This window comes from Mirounga angustirostris, unplaced genomic scaffold (assembly GCF_029215605.1).
Source record: "Mirounga angustirostris isolate CCGP_5_RB_7025 unplaced genomic scaffold, mMirAng1.0.hap1 SCAF_4, whole genome shotgun sequence".
Lineage (NCBI taxonomy): Eukaryota > Metazoa > Chordata > Mammalia > Carnivora > Phocidae > Mirounga > Mirounga angustirostris.
The window spans coordinates 107,745,761-107,763,935 of NW_026991712.1; positions in this window are offsets into that span (position 1 = coordinate 107,745,761).

The window sequence follows — 18,175 nt, forward strand, 5'->3', positions numbered from 1 at the left end:
TTCACATGAACAAGTGGGATTTATCCCTGGGATGCAAGGATGGTTCAACATATGCGAATCAATCAGTATGATACATCATATTAATAGAATGAAAAAAAATCATATGATTATTTTAATAGACACAGAAAAACATTTGACAAAATTCAACATTCATTCATGATAAAACTCTTAACACATTAGGCATAGAAGGAACATATCTCAACATAAAAAAGGCCATATATGCCAAGCCCACAGCTAACATCATACTCAATGGTGAAAGGTTGAACACTTTCTCTAAGATCAGGAGCAAGACGAGGATGCCTACTCTCACCACTCCCGTTCAACATAGTCCTTGGGAGTTCTAGCTAGAGCAATTAGGCAAGAAAAAGAAATAAAAGATATCAGTATTAGAAAGGAAGAAGTAGTAAAATTGACTATACTTGCAGATGACATGATTTTATATAGAGAAAACCCTAAAGATGCAACCAAAAACTGTTAGATCAAAACAATGAGTTCAGTAAAGTTGCAGAATACAAAATTAACATACAAAAATCAGTAGCATTTCTATACACTAACAATGAATTTTCTAAAAAAGAAATTAAGAAATCAATCCTATTTATAATAGCATCAAAAACAATAAAATACTTAAAGAATAAATTTAACTAAGGAGGTGAAAGATCTCTACTCTGAAAACTATGAGACACTGATGAAAGAAATCAAAGAAGACACAAATAAATGGGTAAGAATCTCATGTTCATGGATTGGAAGAATTAATATTACTAAAATGTGAATACTACCTACCAGAAGCCATCTATAGATTCAATGCAACCCCTTTCAAGATTCCAAAGGCATTTTTTACAGAACTAAAAAAAATAAATAAAAACACTCGTAAAATTTATATGGAATCACAAAGACCCTGAGTAGCCAAAGAAATCCTGAGAAAGAAGAAGAAAACATGAGGCATCATACATCCTGATGCTATACTATAAAGCAATAGTTATCAAAACTGTATGGTACTGGCATAAAAACAGACAAATAGACGGAAAGAACAGAATCAAGAGCTAAGAAATAAACCCAAGCATATTCAGTCAACTAATATTTGACAAGGGAGCCAAGAATACTCAATGGAGAAAAGATAGTTTTTTGTTTTTGTTTTTTTAATAAATGATGTTGCTGTAATTGGATATTTGCATGTAAAAGAATGAAACTGGACCTATATTTATACCACATACAAAAATTAACTCAAAATGGATTAAATACTTAAATGTAAGGCCTGAAGCCATGAAAATCCTAGAAGAAAACATAGGAATAAAGTTCCTTGAGGGGTCTTGGTAATGATTTTTTTAATATGACACCTAAAGTATAAGCAACAAAATAAAAAATAAGTAAGTGGGACTACATCAAACTAAAAAGCTTCTGCACAGCAAAAGGAGCCATCAACAAGGTGAAACCCAACCTATGGAATTGGAAAAAAATATTTTCAAATTATATATCTGATAAGAGGTTATATAAAGAACTCATACAACTTAATAGCAAAGCACAAATAACCTAATTTAGAAATGGGCAAAGGACATGAATAGACATTTCTCCAAAGAAGATATATGAAAGGCCAATAGGTATATGAAAAGATGCTCAACATCGCTAGTCATTAGGGTGATGCAAATTAAAACCACAATGAGATATCACCTCATGCCTGTTAGAATGGCCAACATAAAAAAGACAAGACATAACAGATGCTGGTGTGCATGTGGAGAAAAGGGACCCCTTGTGCACCACTGGTAGGATTGTAAATTGTTGCAGCCTTTATGGAAAACAGTATGGAGAATCCTCAAAAAATTAAAAATAGAACTATCACATGATCCACCAATTCACTTTTGAGAATATATCCAAAGGAAACAAAAACACTAATTCAAAAAGGTCTCTGTACCTTATGTTGATAGCAACATTATTTACAATAGCGAAGACATGGAAACAACCTAAGTGTCCACTGATGGATGGATGTATAAAGAAGCTGTTGGATATATATATATACACACACACACACACACAATGGAATATTATTCAGCCATAAAAATGAAGAAATCCTACCATTTGTGACAACATGGAAGGACCTTGAAGGCATTATGCTAAATGAAATAAGTCAGATAGGGAAAGAGAAATATCATATGATCTCAATTATATGTAGACTTTTTTTTTTTAAGATTTTATTTATTTATTTGACACAGAGAGAGACAGCGAGAGAGGGAATACAAGCAGGGGGAGTGGGAGAGGGAGAAGTAGGCTCGGAGCAGGGAGCCCGATGAGGGGCTCGATCCCAGGACCCTGGGACCATGACCTGAGCCGAAGGCAGACGCTTAATGACTGAGCCACCCAGGAGCCCTTAATTATATGTAGATTCTAAAAACAAAAACAAAAACCCTAAACTCATGCACAGAAAAAAAAAAAAAAGATTAGATTTGGGTTATCTGATGTGAAGAGTGTGGGGAGTGGGGATTGGAAGAAGGTGGTAAAGAGATATAAACTTCCAGCTCTAAAGTAACTAAGTCCTAGGACTGTAATGAACAACATGATGAAGATAGCTATAGGGAAGTTCTTTAGAGAGTAAACCTGAAGAGTTCTCAGCACAAGGGAAAATTTTTTTCCCTTTTTTTCTTTCTTTTAGTTGTGTCTATACCAGAAGATAGATGTTAACTAAACCTATTGTGGTCATCATCTCATAACATGTAAATCAAACCACCGTGCTGTATGCCTTAAACTTATACAGTGATGTATGTCAATTATTTCTCAATAAAACTGGAAACAAATGAAGTGTTTTAGGAGATCTTTGTTAACCAGCAAATGCGTTTCAGTCTGAGCATTTCACCAAGTTGTTTTATGCCATCTGTCTCACAGGGAACAATTCATCTGAGCCTCTAACATGCAGCATTAAAATTCCATTAACAACAGTGAGCAGAATATTAACGTGTGTGGGATTGCCATTTTCATCTCTCCAAATTTCAGTGTTAATTGTGAATATTACACCTTAATCTATTTGGTGAATTAAGAATATTGAATAAAATATATAATTAGCAGTTAAATGTATATAATAATACATAGAACTTAAGTGCATTTTCTGCAACTTAAACACAGATGGGCTACAGATTTCTATTAAGCTAATGATCATTTGTAAAAGCACTAAATATCTCCCAAAGCCAATTTTCCCAGGACTCTGATGTTTTCATTCCTTTCTCTTTTTCAGAACCATATCACTGCCTTTGCAGAAGTCACATGATATTGAAGCAGATGGTTTGTCACTGCATTGGACATCGTCCCTTTTCACCACCCGCTCATAACCCCCAAAGTTTGTTTGATTACAACAGAAGTTTATAAAGTTGTCTAATAATTTTTATAATTTTAAAATCAGTGTCAACGTATCTGTTTCCCCCACTAGACTGTGAGCTCCTCAAGGGCAGGACTGTGTCTTTCTTCTCTGTATCCCCAGCACCTACAACAAAACCTCGCACAAAGTAGGTGTTAAATAAAATGTAACGACCCAATGAAAAGATTAATTCATAAATAAAACATTCAAGTTAGTTTCTCACAGAATCACCGATACTATGTGAAAAGGAACCTTTACACAAGTCATCTTGTATAAGAAATCCCTCCATCTGGGGCTAGTGTGAAAAGGAACCTTTACACAAGTCATCTTGTATAAGAAATCCCTCCATCTGGGGCTAGTTAAGCTTTTTAGTTTTTCATAGATCTATTCAGCAGTATATCACATTTCATTTGAAGTGGACTTTGAAAGTCATGGGGGTTTTATGTTATTATTCAGCATGACATTATTTCCATTCTAACAGATTTCAGTGTGTGAAATTACTTTTAGAAAGTATGTTCTATACTAAAATAATGTTTGCACATAATATTATGCTATATTTCACTTAAAATACCATTCATACTCTACATTCTAAGACTGGTGCTTCTGCTTTTGAAGGGGGAAAATGCCAATTTTTACTGTAATAAGTAATGTATCATAATTAAAAATTATTTATTTGGACTTTTGTTCCTGACAATTGTGGTTTAATTGTTGACTTGTAGCTTTTGAATGCAGCTAGTGCTTAGGACATTTTAAGACAAAATCTAGCAATGGTGCCTATGTGTTGAGCAATTTTCCACTGATAAAAGTCTCTCAAGAGGGGGGAAAGCCTCCGTTCTTAGGCTTTTTACTAGTCAAGATTCCACATAATTTAAACAGGAAAGAACTACACTCTGACACATAAGTTAAAAATCTATAAATGCCAGAAATGTGGTTAACGCATTTTACTTTGCATTTGTATAATTTTATAGTTTACAAGGTACATTTTCATTTATAATTTTACTTAATCCCTACAGTAACCCTGTGCAATCATTGAAAATGGCTTTAGTATATAAATGAGAAAAGTAAAGCCAAGGCAAGGTAAATAATGTGCCCAATTCCATACAACTAGTAGGAGGCAGTTAAAATTTAAATTCAGGTTTTTTGACCCTGAACCAGTATTCTTTTCTAATACACCAGAGCTATGGTATAATTTTGGACACACTGAAACCTTTTGGAGGTCAGGAGAGTCCTGGACAACTACCTATGGTTTTAAAAAATATGAAGAAATACCAAAATAGAATTATAAGAGCTATGTTGTATTTTAAATACTTATGTTTTAAGAAGGAACACTTTTCAAATATGCAACTATATGGTAACCTATTTTTAATTTTCTTCAAAAATAATGTCAAGAGTCTAGATGTGAGGTCTTTTGTAAAGTGGAAACCTAAATCAGGTATCTGTCCTGCAGCCCTCACCCCAATGCTCTAAACCCCACCCCTCAGGAGAGGCCCCAAAGGACGTACCTCACACTGAGCATATGAAACTAAGGATGAAACCATGTCAATATAAGGAAGATGAACTGGGCTATGATTACACCATTAAATGTACTCTTCTACCATAATGTCACAATTTTTAAAGCCACCCTGGGTAGCTTTGTCTTATATGAGCAGTAGTTAATTGACTGAAATGAATCTTCCTCACCTTGACAGTAATAAAAAAAAAAGAAACTTTAAATTTTCTCTGTAATTTCAACAGAAATCAGCAAATGAATATAACCAAAGACTTGTTCATTATTCCCCAAATAGATTTTACTTGCTCTTTTCCATCACTATGGGAGTTAAAACACTTTTTGTAGGGCCAAAAGCAGAAAATCCATATTTCTACCAAATTCAGACTTCTATAGCAATTCAACTCTGTTGGAAATTTAAAACACGAGAAAGGTTAGAATGCTTTGATCCTCTTTAATGATCTTTTTAGGCAATAACAGTAATAGGGAGTTCACTTACAAGGAATGGAAGTGAAAAGGATGATTATAATGTCTTTGGAGTCAGGATTACCAGTAAGACTTCTGAAGTTAAATCAGCTTAAAGGTTCTAGAATCAGTTTTCCAAGGAACCAATTTGGAATGTTTTTCCTGTTGGAAGCCTTAGCTATATATTCATGTGTAAATATTGTGTCTTTGCACCGTGTTAAACCAGGCCCAAATGCAGGAGTTATATACATTCCTCAGAAATCCAGATTTTATCCAGGATTGGAGTAAGGTCATCTCTAATATTAAATGTCATGGGCCCAAGATTGTGTACTGAATGACCCTGTCATGATAGAAATTTAGAAAAATAAAAAGATACACATGCATAAGGCAAAAAGCCAGCAAAGAGCCCTGAACCATGATGCTATAACTATGAATAATGAAAAAAACGTTTAAGAAAATATGAATCTGTAAATATGTACATATATAGTCTAGTAAAAGCAGGCAAACACCTACTTTTCTGATAAAGACATCTTTTTATTCTACTTACTCGGGGCCCAGGTCAGTCTAAATTGGTCAGCGTGAAAATTCTAGTAGTCTCTGTTTGCATGGCAGAAATTCTGCACATGTTTTATCTGATTCCTAAGATTATTTAAAAGGCTCTTTTATGTTAAAAGAGAGGTGAATCTTCTTTGACAGACTTGGTCTTTTCCACTTCTAACTGGGCCTCTCTTTTCTCAGGATCTATCCTAGCCAAATATCACAGTTACATTTACCATACAGTTTCCTTTGTGAAAGAGCAGTAGGGGAGGACATAATTCTCTGCTGTGTATTGTATTTTTCAAATAAAATCTTAAAAATTTAAAATATTAAGTTTGATTTTTTTTTTTTTTATAAATCTTTTCTTGGGGTAGACGAATAAAGAACACTTGTGTGACGCAAGTCGCATTGTCAGAGTGACTGGAGAATGTTTGCAAAGGGATCACAATGGTTGACATTAGACCAGTTCTCTGGGCAGCTCTATCCCATGGGCCATCCTGGGATCTTAGCAACCTCTTTATTTGCAATTCAGAAGCCCCTGAAACTATCTGGGACGCTGAGCAGGTGTATGATCTACTACATAATCTGTCTCCTCTGGGTAAGGAAGGTACTAAAGAATGGATGTAAATGATCTTGTTCTTGCCTCTAGGGCACCATTTATTAAATTTTGATTGCATGTTTAAAAAAGTTTCCCTGGACATATACCAAATGGTTCTATTTATGCCTTAGAAACACAAATCTTTTCACTATTTGCCAGACATGGACTTTGAAATGAAGTTTGTGACCTTGGATTCTTTTAAAATTTCAATTAAGGACATTTCTTCCAGATTTTAAGTGAGTGATTTTCTTATAAAAAGAAAAAAATAAGAGTATTTATATTCTGCTTCACTATCCCCTTTACTTTAGATTATAGGTGGTTCTTAGGCTGATAAACCTTGGGACATGGTCGAGGTTTAATAAGAAAAAATATGTCTCCCCCCCTGCCCACCCACCAGGCTTTGTGAGCCATGGATTACAGGATCTAAATTCTAGACTGATATTTTCAAATCTGTGGCCTTGCTCACAAGGAGCTCCAAATAAGAAAATATACAGGAGTGGACATACAACCACCTTTAGCATTCAGCTGAAAACACAAAGTTCACATCTCGAAGATGCCATCCTCAACAAGGGTGATCCTGACAAACACTATCCTGTGTCCTGTTTATCTTCATATTATTAATAGCATTTATACATGTGAGTCCATTCTTCACTTTGCCCTGAAACACTATCACTTGTACAAAAGAGGAAAATTGTTCTCTTCTCAAGAGGAAAAAAAGGTATATTTTTAAATCAATATTAGAAAAAGAAAGAAAAATCTTTCCAAACTAGTGACACACATTGAGTATTAATCAGGCTTCTCTGGAGGTATTGCTCCTACTCAAGAAGGCCCTTCAGCCTTCTTTCATTCAGCAAATATTTACTGACTGGTTTTGCATACCAGACACTTGGCAATGTGCCAACTAAACAGTGGCTAGAAAGACAGACACAGTCCCTGCCCTTTCAGATTGGACAGTTCAGCTGCCCCGACACTGATGGTTCCCTAAGAGGTCTATTTAAGTTAGGGTGGGAGAATTGTCTTGGGGCTAGCCAGGTATCTACTCTTGAGACAAAACAAAGGACACTTTTGTAGATTACAGCAACAGCTACGGTTAACAAAAAAACATTGCCTCCATAAACAACATAGTATAATTTGGCTATTGCTGAATTTAAAAAGCCCTAACGTGCTATAATAATCCTCACAAATCTGTGGGTCAGTGGAGCCCCTTCTGTAGTCTCAGCTGGGCTCAGTCATGCACTTGTAATCAGGCTGGTAGCTCTGCTGATTTGGTTAGACGTTCTCACATACATGGGGGTCATCTGGCTGTAGGCTGATCTAAGGTGGCTTCACTTGGGACAACTGAACTTTTCTCTATATGGTCTCTCAACATCCCCGGGGCTAGCCAAGGTCCTTCCTGTGTGGGGGACGAAGACAGAGCAGAATCAGGCAGGCACTGGCACACTGTCATTTCTATCTCATTTAATTGGCAAAGGCCAAGTCTCAAGGCCAGCCCAGACACAGTATTGTAGGAGCAGCTGGAAAGTCATTGGCAAAGAGGTGGACACAAAGATGGGTGGAGAATAAGGGCTACTTTGCATTCAATGTACCATAAACTTTTACTGCACCTAAACCTTAAAAATGTTTAAGGAGTGCCCCCCTGAATTGAGTTCCTCAACTTATTGAGTACAGATTTTTTCTGATAAGCACAAGATACCCATGAATGACAATAGAAAGCAAGCTCATTGTATCTGAACAAAAATGGCCACCCCACCAATCATCAACTATATCCCAAAAATGTCTTTGTGATAACTGGCTGGAGAACAGCCCAGCCAGCTCTTAACTGAAAGCAATGGGGAGCTTGCTGAAGCTTTTCTAGGTTTTCCCAGAAAGTCTTCCTAGGTCTTCTCCTATAGTAATAAAGGAAGCAGTCATATTTTATAAGAAAATGAAGAGACAGAGAATGAGAAAAGCATCTGAACAGAAAGAATAGGAAAAAAGTTGAAGCAAAAAAAAAAAAATAATAAGTAAAACCTGAAGAAGGCAAAGGAATAACTGAAATAGAAAACCAGGTTATGATTCATTGATTGATCGTGTGCGTGTATGTGTGTTGTGTATGTGCCTACTTTGTGAAATTTTTATTTTCACGAATTTCAGTTACCATAGTGCTAGGAACTATGGTGTCCCCCCAAATTTTTGTGTCCCCCAAAATTCATATGTTGAAGCTTGAATCCCCAAAGTGATGGTATGTTGAGATGGGGGAATTTGGATCATGAGGTCATAGGTCATGAGGGCGGGTCCTCTTGATGTCAATGCCCTTATAATAAGAGACACAAGAAGACTGTCTTCCTCTCTCTCTCTGCTCTCTGCCATGTGATATATGAGAAGACAGCTGCCTGCACACCAGAAAGATGGCTTTCCTCAAGCACCAGACCTCCAGCACCTTGATCTTGGACTTCACAGCTTCTAGAACAATAAATGATTGTTGTTTAAGTCACCCAGCCCAAACTGACTAAGGCATGGTTTAGTTAAATAACACCACTCCCCCAGCAACATTGTTCACATTTGAGTTACCATGGTATAATAACTATGAGTTATTGCATGAAGTACAAACATTGCTGCTAATTCATCTGTTCTCAAGTCACTATGTAAATAACACATGTGGGTTATGACCAGCGACCTATTTTGTCACAGTTTTAGAGTCTGTCAATGGTCACTGCACATTTGTTGTTTGGTTCATGCACAGACAGCAAAGCGTGCAATTGTGTTAACTCTGTGTCTCCCCGTGATAACGCCATGTGACTTTTTTCTAAATGCATCATGAAAAGAGGGAACTAGCCAACAAAGATGGAAGTGCAGCAAAGAAGAAAAGCAAAGAAAAATGCTGAAAATGAAATTCAAATCGAACATACATGTGGTTGTAGAAGACTTAGCTGACCGTGAGAATGTTGGTAGTGAATGAAACCTCTACCATCAACAGACACCATGTCCCTACCATTTCAGAAGCCTTGAAATTCAATCTGAATACTTGGTTTCAATCTCGAAATGCTAAAGACACACAGACATACCAGCCGGGCCACCATCAACTGAGACCAAACACTGTTCACTTGAACAGCTAGAGAAGTTGAGGGAAAGTGGGTTTATTAATGAAAAGGAAAAGAATTTGTGATGAAAAAGATGAAGATGTCTCAAAGGAAGTGATGTGGACCAAAAAACCCAACTCCATGCTAAAGGCACTCTTAGAGGTATTTCACAACATTGAGAGGCATGGAGGATAAAATGTTGGTAGCTGATCCAAACAAAGAAAGGAATATGACATGGGGCACCTGGGTGGCTCAGTCGTTAAGCGTCTGCCTTTGGCTCAGGTCATGATCCCAGGGTCCTGGGATCGAGCCCCGCATTGGGCTCCCTGCTTGGCGGGAAGCTTGCTTTCCCTCTCTCACTCCCCCTGCTTGTGTTGCCTCTCTCGCTGTGTCTCTCTGTCAAATAAATAAATAAAATCTTTTAAAAAAAAAAGAAAGGAATATGACAACCAAGGCACAGAAAATAATACTTCGGGTCAGAAGTTAATATGATAGGAAGAAGGCAAGCACTGTTCAAACTGCTCTGAATAAACATTTTTTATAAAGAAATCAAGCATTTATTTTCAATGTTTCTAATGTTTTAAATTACAGTGTATTAACCAATATTAGTTTTGCCACTTTTATTTCTTATACATTTAAAATTTTGGCAGTAAGAAAGTTTTTAATGTTTTGACAAAAAAATTTAAAGGTAAAAGATAAATTATAACTTTCCCCATTGCTTATTATGATCTCTTTGCACAGATTTAGTTTGCATGGTTATTATGTATGGTACACCATACAAAGTCTACTGTACAAAGTAAGACTGCTTGTCTACATGTATATGTATGCATATGTGTATATGTATATATACTGTTTATTAAATATAGAAGCATATAAAGATATTTAGAGGGATATATATGTTTTTTATATATATATAAATTATATAAATATATATATATAAAATCCCTAATATATATAATATATAAAAGCTTTCTTTTTAAAAGAAATGTTCCATGCTTTAGTTAATGCACAATATACTTGTAGTCTCATATTTGTTCATTATTATATAGATCTCTTTTTATTGCAATTATTTGGTCACATATTTTCTATGGCCAAATTAAGAGATATTGGTCCTGTGAATGTATAGAAATGTCTTTGTATCAGAGTGCCATCTCCGCTATGGAAACTATTCATTAGAAGGAGAGTAGAAAGGAGATCAGGAAAAGTGATTTTTTTTTTTTCCAAATAACTCAAACTTAATACTGTATGTAATCTTTCTAAATTATCTTGCACATATTCTGGCTTAGTACATAAATATGCATAATTTAACCCACTCTGCCTTTTGAGCATGAATCATTTTTTGGTGCTCTAATAAGTAAAGCTCTCGGGAGTTATAATGAGTTATGAAGTTATACAGCGGGTTTGTTTCCTTGATCTAAGGATTATTTATTTGATTTTTTTTTTTTTCCTGTTTACCTTCTTAGAGCTTTCTCTGCCCTCTGCTGTTAATTCTCATTGTTTCTTGTCTTGAAATCTCTTTTAGCAAACTTCTGACCTGCTTCCAGTATGTTACTGTATTCGTCAGCCCAGGCTGCCACAACACAGTACCACAGGCTGGGTGGCTTAAACCACAGATATTTATTTTCTCACAGTTCTGAGGCCTGAAAGCCTAAGATCAAGGTGGTGTTTGGTGAGGATTCTCTCCGCGGGTTGGAGACTGCTGCCTTCTCTCTGTGTCTTCACATGGCCTTTCCTTTGTGTACCTGCAGAAAAAAACAGCTCTGGTGTCTCTTCCTCTTGTCACAAAGACACCAGTTATCTCAGAATAAAGCCCCCTCTTATGACCTCATTGAACCTTAGTTATCTCCCAAAAGGCTCTGCCGCAAAATAGTCACACTCAGGGTCAAGCCTTCTATATATAAATCTGGGAGGGGGATGCAATTCGGTCCAAAACAGCTATGCACTCATTTCCTTAAAATGTTATCTTCTTAAAAAATAAATACATAAATAAAAATAAAATAAAATAAAATTTCATCTTCTATAGTGACCCAGTAACTGAAGGATGCCAGTGGAACACAGGTGACGTGGGTGTTATTATACATAAAACTCAATTAGGATAAGGGGGGGCTCTACTCTCTCATGAAATAAAATGTATGGGCTTTGTGATAGATGTTTTCACTGCTGCTACTCTGACTTATTCGCTGGGCTACTGATTTCAGGTGGCCTTTAATGGTTCAAATTAAAGCTATCTGATCATCAAAAGTGGAGCCATGATTATCTTTGTTGTGGGTAAGTATATTGAAGGTAGGGTCTTTTTTTTTTTTTTTTTCCTGAAAATAAGAAAGTGTAACATGAGATTTCCAGGTGTTATCTTAAGGCATGATCTGCAAGAACTCAAATAGATGTCAAATAATTATGTTTGCTCTCTAAGAAAATGCTTTTCGCCTATGGTGCAATGTTAGTACAATTTTATTATAAATGAAGTGTAAACTTTTGAGATCCTAAATTGCAATGACCGAATGTAAAACTTCAGTGCTATGAAAGTTTTAGCTATTTTAGCTAGACTGTTTTCATTGTGATTTGGTGCTTTGTGTTAAGGAAGATCAACGTGTATATTAGACTAGATAAGCCAAATAATATAGACCTGGTATTTTTTAAGTGAGAATGGTGACAGCATCTGGGATCATAGCCATACCATTTTAGATGCTTTTATATTTATTCTGAATACTTGGTCTTAATCTCAAAATACTAAAGACATATGAACATACCAGCTGGGCCACCATCAATTGAAACTCTAACATTGTTCACTTTAACAATATATATTTTATTTTTTTTTAATTTTTATTTTTTTTTAAGATTTTTTATTTATTTATCTGAGAGAGAGAATGGGAGACAGAGAGCATGAGAGGGGGAGGATCAGAGGGAGAAGCAGACTCCCTACCGAGCGGGGAGTCCGATGTGGGACTCGATCCCGGGACTCCAGGATCATGACCTGAGCCGAAGGCAGTTGCTTAACCAACTGAGCCACCCAGGCGCCCCACAATATATATTTTAAAAAGATAGCATTGCTATTTTTCAACTCCATATTCCCCTCCCCTATTGCTGCCTCTTTCTAATTCAACAGATTTCCAGGAACACTGTAAGGATATCAGAAGCAATAGTAAGCTAAATTCTCTTCTATCCAGGTTAATCTAGATGTAGGTACAAAAATGTTACACACTGTTTATACCCTGATATATAAATGGGTGATGGGTATTAAGGAGGGCACTTGTTGTGATGAGCACGGGGTGTTGTATGTGTGATGAATCACTAAATTCTACACTTGAAACTAATATTATACTGTATGCTAACTAACTGGAATTTAAATAAAAATTTGGAGAAAGAAAAAAATAAAATGTATGCATTCCTAAATAAATAAACAAATAAATAAACTCCTGGTATATTTATAATGGCATATATTATATATATCATATATTACATATATAGTTTATATACATATAAATTATAGAGATATATAAAATATTAACTTTAATAATATTAAATATTATATAACATATTATAAATTTATATTACATACAAATTATATAAATATATAAAACATTAACTTTAATAATATTAACTATTAAAATAAATACTAATGTTTGCATGTAAATATATAAAAATTATATATATATAATATATATATATCATTTCATTTTGGGTAATAGACCAAGCAAGCACTTCTTTTCCTATTGTTGTGGATTGAATTGTGTCCGTCTAAATTTATTATGCTGAAGTCCTAACCCCAAGTAGCTCAGAAGGGAACCTTATTTGGAAGTAGAGTAGTTGCAGATACAAGTAATGAAGATGAGGTCATCCTGGCGTAGAATGTGCCTCCACTCCGACATGATGGGTGTCTGCGAGAAAGGGGAAATTTGGACACAAACACACACATGTGAAGACGAAGGCAGAAACTGGGTCATGCTTCTACATGCCTGGGAACTCCAAACTTGCCACCCAACTGGCAGAAGCTGGGCGGGAGGCATGGAAAAGACTCTCCCTCCCCACCTTTAGAAAGAACCAAGACTGTTGACATCTTGGTTTGGATTTCTAGCCGCTAGAATGGCGAGATAATAAATTGCTCTGAATTACACCACCCAGTTTGTAGCACACAACCCTAACAAGCTCATAGAACTATTTACTGCCTGTGGTACTCTGCAATAGAGGGCAAGGCAAAGACAGAAAGGCTTGAATTTTCGCTTTTCCATTGCCAGTTCCGTGATTTAGACCATGATATTTAAACCTACTCATCTCTGTATCGTCAGGTTACACTAAATTTTACTACAGAAACAGTCAACCCCCCAATCTCAGCCCAAAGTAATTATTGTTTACTTCTGCTTCACACATGCCCACCCAGGGTCACTTGGAGGCTCTGATCTATTTAATAACCACCCTAAAATGAGACCCAGGCTGGTAGAGGAGACGCTGTTTGGAACATAGGCATTAATTCTGACAGAGGGGAAAGAGACCAGTGGTAAGTGTGCCTGGCTTTTAAATAGTCTACCCCCAAAAGACGCACATCACTTCTACTCACTTTTCATTGGCCAAAGCAAATCAGCTATTGCTTGAATGCAAGAGAGTGGAGCAGAACTTAGAAAGGAGAAACAGCACCAAAAATCTGTAAACAGTCCCAATGGCCATCTGTGAGCATTGATATGATCATAAATTGAGATTAACTAATTTAATCATTCATATTTTCATTCACCAATATTTATCCAGGCCCTACTCTGTGCTAGCTACTATCCCAGAGAGCTACTCTCAAGACAAATCCCCACCCTCAACAAGTTTTTATTTTATTGGAGGAGTTTATCGTAAAAATAAAGAAGAATGTAAATGTATAATACAATTTCAGATACTTATAAGTGTTATGAAGAAAAGTGAAGCAGGGCAAGGTTACTGAGAGACACTGGAGTGAGAAGGTGTAAGGTCGATATTTTAGCAACAAGTACAAATTCCCTAGCATGGTCCATAGCAAGTGTAGGCACCCAAGAAATGTTTTTTTTTTTTTTCCCTTTCCCCCAACACCCTAGATCATTGGCATCAACAACAGAAGACTCAAAGTGATTTTTGTGACTATTAAATTATAAAACATAGAAAAAGGATTAAAATGCCCAATTCTGGCAAGGATGTAATGTAACTGAGACAGGCATGTATTTCTGCTGGCAGTGAAAATCCTTTTAGAAAGCAATTTGGCAATACATTTCATGATCCACTAAAATGCTCATAACCCTGACTCAGTAATTTCATTCCTGTGAATCTGTCTCTGAAAGTAATATAATTTAATAATCACAAAGATGAGTATTGCAGTGTTATTTGTGATATCAAAAACAAAATGAATATGCAGCAATAGGGAAATGGTTAAATGGATTATGGCTTACCAACTATATAGAATATTATGTAGTAATTAAAATGATAATTATGCACATTATGTAGCAACAGGAAAAATGTTTATGATATAATTTTAATTTTAAAAAGAATGCAAATTATACCTATAATTATGTGATGTAAAAATCATAAATGTAAATGCATAAAATTAAAAGAGAACATGGAAAAGTGAAATCTAGAATGTACAAATTTGTAGTAATTAAAAATATATTTTATTCATTTTGTTACCTTTATCAAATGTTTAACAAGTACTCCCTCACTATTGTTTATATAATGGATTCAAAATTATAGTTAAAAGAGCCATGGAGAACAATGATTTCCTACTCAATGGATTTGATCTTGACCGAAATCTTACTATGTGCTCTAATCTGACCGAACCTTATCCTATCTTAAATTTATAATCCTCAAGTTACCACTTTTGTGATTTCTATATTAAATTGATATTGGAAGTGATGTATTATATCTTAAATAAATAAATCCAGAAATTTAGTAAATGATGTAATCAGCCAGAACTTACTTCTGAGACATTGCAATAGAATGTGGATTTTAAATTTTCAGACCTTTGGTATCTTACTTGCTGGAATTTTGAGTGGGAAGTAGTATCTGTGCCTTCATTGTTACAAAGCAGATTATGGACTAAGTCCAGTAGTTTTTTAACAGGGCTTAATTTTGTCCCCCAGGGGACATGTAGCAATAATTAGAAACCTTGTCACAACTTGGGGGAAGGAATTGTGCTGCTGACATCGGGTGGGTAGAGGCCAGGGATGTGGCTAAACATCTTACAACATACATGACAGCTACAGGACAGCTCCCACAACAAAGAATGATCTGGCCCAAAATGCTATTAGTACCCAGGTTGAGAAATCCTAGAAAAGGCAGTGGGAAGAATACAAGCTTGACAGTAAAGAAAACCAACTTTTAATTTTATTTTCACTGCTAAAATGTTGGCCTTGAGCTAGCCACTTAAATCCTATCCTTCAATTTATTTATTAGCAAAATGAAGGTAAATAATATTTATCCTACCTCAGGGGACGGTTCTGAGAGTAAAATAGAGACAATGCACTAGTGCTTTAAGAAGTTAAAGTAAATACCATACAAATATTATCATTATATATATACTTCAAAAATCTCTTTAAGTTGATTACCAAAAAAAAAATGAAGGTAGAAACAACTATTCAATAGCATATGAGTAACTGCTTCTGAAAGTTTTAATTTGCTGTGTTTCCCTGGAGAATATTAATGAAAACCATAACAAAATAATACCACTTTATTGTATTTTCCAAATAAAATAATCTAGTTTTCTTAATCAATTGTCTGCCCCCATCCTGTGTCTTGAATTTCTCCATGGTCACTGGGTTCTTGCCTTTAGCTACAAATATGCTCAGGATCCTTTGGGGGACCACCCAGTTCCACTTCAGGCTATACCACTTCCATTCTACCATTTATTACTTGTTACTACCAATTTCTCACCTCCATTTCACTCCAATGCCAACTGGTATATAACCCAAACATTTCTTCATTGCAACTGCTCAGATTAACCTCAACCAAGCTAAAGAGAATGCCTAGAAGCAATGACATCCCAGTAACAGAAGGACACTCAATGCCTACATCTTGGTTTTAATACTATTCTCCAATAAGAGGAACCAGGACTCCTCAGAGAAACAGCTGATTCGAGAACTGGGACAGGAAATATGCGAGATGGGCTGGGACATCTTGTAGTCCCAGGAAAAAAGGAAGTGATAAAAGACACACACACACACACACTCGGTGATGGGGTACGTTGAAGGAACATAAGGACCAACTAAAAGAGCTCCCAATGGCCAAAGCCAGAACAATTCAAGTAATAAAATGAATAAAGTGCCATTGGATTATAATCCAAAGTATAAAATGAATATGCCAATGATCCCATACTGATATAAATAAATGATTGAATAAATAAATGGAGGAGAATAGACAATTCTGTGCAGCATAAGTGTAAATAATTTAGATAGATACTTCACCTCAGGGATAGAGCATGACACCTCACCCCTTAAGTGGGGACTGAGTTGGGTGACTTTCATCCAAAGAGGACAGTATGGAGAGAGGAAAAAGAGTGACTTTCCTGGGAAGAAATTTGACAAATACTACCTCAGGCACATGAGCAAAATTAGTATCAACAGTCATAAATCATGTTTATGGTATGTACCTTTGATTTGATGTGATGAAAGTGGCACTTTACCTCTGTGGGCTTCCCAAAACCCATTAACCCAATCTAACCAATCAACAGATTTCCATTGAGGGACATTCAACAAAATACCTAATCGGTACTCCTCAAAGCTGTCAAGATCATCAAAACAAAATAAGTCTGGAAAACAGTCATAGCCAAGAGTAGTCTAAGGAGGTATGACAATTCAATGCAATATGGTATTCTGGATGGGATCTGGAACAGAACAAGGACATTAGGTGAGACCTAAGAAAATCAGAATAAAGTATGGACTTTGGTTAACAATGCATTACTATTGGTTCATTAACTGCAAAAATGTGTCATACTAATGAAAGATATTAACAATAGGGGAAACTGGGTGTGGGTATATGGGAACAGTTCTTGTACCATCTTCACAGCTCTTCTGTAAGCCTAAATATCCTGAAATACAGTTTAAGCTTAAAAATAATGGTGTTTTTTTTTGGGGGGGGGCGCCTGGGTGGCTCAGTCGTTAAGCGTCTGCCTTCGGCTTAGGTCATGATCCCAGGGTCCTGGGATCGAGCCCCGCATCAGGCTCCCTGCTCTGCGGGAAGCCTGCTTCTCCCTCTCCCACTGCCCCCGCTTTGTTCCCTCTCTTGCTGTCTCTCTCTCTGTCAAATAAGTAAATAAAAATCTTTAAAAAAAAAATAATGGTTTTTTTAAATTGCTCTCAGAGATTAGTCAGTGCCTCATGCTCCCGTAAAGGAACAGAACTTATTGGGTGGGCTGCAATGAGGTAGATCTGACTGTGGTATGGAGGCTGGGAGAGCAGGCATGATGGCCGCTGCTTGTCTAAGACAGAAGGCCATTCTGGTAAGAACCCAATGTGGAGCAACATGGTTTGAAGAGGTATAGAACAGGATCCAAGAGTAGTTGCTATTGCAGATATGAACAGTCAGTTGCCATTGAATGAATCAGGGCAATGGTTCAGAAACCACTGAACGAGGTGGGGTATTGGGGCTGTGCCTCTGATTACCTTCTCCTTCCCCCTGCCCTGCCTCCAAAGAAAAACGTAAGGCAAACCTTAGTCCTGAAACGTGTTTAGTAGGCTTGTTATCATACAGGCTTG